At 40.5% G+C, this 2,958-nt stretch overlaps 1 protein-coding gene and 1 long non-coding RNA gene across 5 annotated transcripts in view; one reads left to right on the top strand and one right to left on the bottom strand.

Annotated features, from left to right (window-relative positions):
• Positions 1 to 1,316, bottom strand: part of LOC128249300 (uncharacterized) — a 150,286-nt gene extending 148,970 nt beyond the window's left edge. Inside the window, exons 1-2 of the long non-coding RNA XR_008265399.1 lie at positions 712 to 1,316; positions 390 to 448 (exon numbers count right to left, since the gene is read on the bottom strand). This is a non-coding gene — a long non-coding RNA (uncharacterized LOC128249300). The remainder of the gene's footprint in view (positions 1 to 389; positions 449 to 711) is intronic.
• LOC106867546 (proton channel OtopLc) overlaps positions 1 to 2,958 on the top strand; it is a 186,402-nt gene that overhangs the window by 36,951 nt on the left and 146,493 nt on the right. The window lies entirely within an intron of this gene.

The raw sequence follows: 2,958 nt of genomic DNA, 5'->3' as shown, positions 1-2,958 counted from the left end.
AATAATAATAATAATGATAATGATAATAATAATAATAATAATAATAATAATAATAATAATAATAATAATAATAATAATCAGAAAACAGCACTGCTTGGAAGCGCTCGAATACTCCGGAAGGTGCTCGAAAACTAAGAGGTGTTACTGGTAGTGAACAGCTGACACCGTAGTACATCTCCAGCGATAGACGCTGTGCAAAGGCAATAATAATAATAATTATTATTATTATTATTATTATTATTATTATTATTATTATTATTATTATTATTATTATTATTATTATTATAATAAAGATAGGAGTAAATGTGAAGATGGAGCACCTACAGAAAATTGCACTGCTTGGAACCTTCGCAAAGTTCCTAAAATCTTAATTAAAAAATGCTTGTTACCTTAGTAATTCCACTGATTGCTAACAGCTGATACTTTCTTACGCTTTCCTCTGAAGGTTCTGTGTTAAACAAGAATCACAACAACAATGATGATAATTACAGTAACAACAATAAAACGATCAACATCAACAGTTATGAAAAGCAATAAAAATTGTATCTAACTTATATACATGATATCTCAACCTGTGAAACAAGTGTATATATTTGGTTAAACTGATTGATCCCCAATACTTGACTGTCAGCCCCCTATTTTATCCATCCCCGGTAGGAGTGAAATCGACTTGGGTAGGATTTGAACCTGAAAGTTAAAGTGACTAAATACCGCAGAGCGTTTTGTCCTGAGCTTCGCTGATTCTTGTTGTCTACCGCACCAACATCAACAGCAGTGGCGTTCGCTGCGTCACATTGTATCAATTGCAGCAACAGTTATATCTGCATCGATAGCGGCATCAGTAACAACAACTGCAGTATTAGTAGTAGAAGCAACACTAGTATCAACAGTCACTACTAGTGTTACGTAATGATATTTTGAAATTGAGATAATATTTATAGAAAAAAAAATGCGTGCTTCTAAAATGCGAAGATAAGAAGAAAAAAATGTCGGACAAGAATTAGAACTCTTCAGTGCTGAAGTTTGAGAAACAGGGTGACCTAATGTTAATGTTGTGTCTGCTGTAACATCGCCATAACAACAACACCGGCTGCATACTAACAACACCAACAACACAGCTACAACGGTGGCATGCTTACAACACACTAATACTACAACACTAACAACAAAATACTATGACAACTACACTTACAAGCACATTAACGCTGCTACTACTAACAGATCTTACACCACACCTCTACTACCACACTAACTGCAACACGGACCACAAATACATTTACAAACATACTGCGGCTATCACACTTACACCACATCTCTACTACCACGCAAACAACAAACAGACAGCAACTACACTTACGAACACACTGCCGCTACCTCACAACAAAATACCCAACACTACTACCACACAACAAAATACCCAACACTACTACCACACAAACAGTTACACAGACGACAACGGCACTCACAAATACACTGCCGCAATCACACAAAACACTTGGGCTATCACGTTTATAGAGTCTAGGACAGTAGTCCCCATGAACAATAGTCCCCATGGACAATAGTCCCCATGGACAATAGTCCCCTTGAGGACAACAGATGATGATTTAAGACTTCTTAATATATTGGAGAGAGAGAGTAATTAACCATGGGGGAGGGGGGTAATTGTCCTGGGGGTAGTTGTCGTTGGGAGAATTATCCTCCGGGTTGTAATTGTCCTAGTGGGTAATTGTCCTGATACGCATTTAGAAGTGGATACAAGTACAATCGCACTACGCACCATCATTACCACACCATCACAGTGACAGCAGCATACTTACAGCACGCGACCACTGACCACACTCACAGCAACAGATCACAACTGCACCGCTACCCGTAATAATAGAACCAGCACCACCGCACTTACACAACTAGTATCACACTAAGCTGGCACCCCGTCGGTTACGACGACGAGTGTTCCGGTTGATGCGATCAACGGAACAGCTTACTCGTGAAATTAACATGCAAGTGGCTGAGCACTCCGCAGACACGCGTAGCCTTAACGTAGTTAGTTCTGAGAGTGATTCAGCGTGACACAGAATGTGACAAAGCTGGCCCTTTGAATTATGGTCACAACTCAATTTTGTCAGTTGAGTGGGTTGAAGTAATGTGAAATAAAGCGTCTTGCTCAAGGACACAACGCGTCGCCGGATATCGAACTCACGACCTTATGATCGTGAGCCGAGTACTGTAATCACTAAGCCACGCGCCTTCACTAACAGTAAGCCCAGGGCTGAGCTGCTACTTATGTTATCGACCCTGAAAGGATAAAAGACAAAGTCGACCTCAGCGGAATTTGAACTCCGAACACGAAGACAGAAGGAAATGCCGCTAAGCATTTTGCCCAGCGAACTAACGATTCCGCAGAGCTCACCGCCTTACTAACGGTTACAATAACAAGAGAACACCATGACTACTACACTTACAATACACTGCCACTCGTACACTAATGACAATAACACTAAAAATAACACTGGCACTACACTTACAACACACGACCACTACATCAAACACACCTACAACAACGTCCATGAAGAATCTTGTTAGTTCACTTGAGGCGCCAGTGACTTGTGCGTGTTGAGTTCATTATTCAGTAATTACAGACGTTAACATTGGAATTAAATAGGTTATTTTCAACTACATCTGTTGCAAATAGAAAATGCACTGAATGCATCAGCTGTAGAGAATGGCCACTGGATTACGTTGTAGCGTGTAACCAGTGGATTTGTTGCAGTGAATAGCCAGTGCATTAGCGGTTGTGAAAGAGGTCAGTGGAGAGAATGTGCTTCCTGCCCCGACCCCAACTATTTCTCTGGCATTTATCAGAAACTGTCCACGGCCACATGAAAATAGCGGTTTACAAACACATACACACACACACACACACACACACACACACACACACACACACACACACACACA

The sequence above is a fragment of the Octopus bimaculoides genome, chromosome 13 (genome assembly GCF_001194135.2).
Source record: "Octopus bimaculoides isolate UCB-OBI-ISO-001 chromosome 13, ASM119413v2, whole genome shotgun sequence".
Lineage (NCBI taxonomy): Eukaryota > Metazoa > Mollusca > Cephalopoda > Octopoda > Octopodidae > Octopus > Octopus bimaculoides.
The sequence above is the reverse complement of the archived record's forward strand: the minus strand, read 5'-3'. Positions and strand labels throughout refer to the sequence as shown.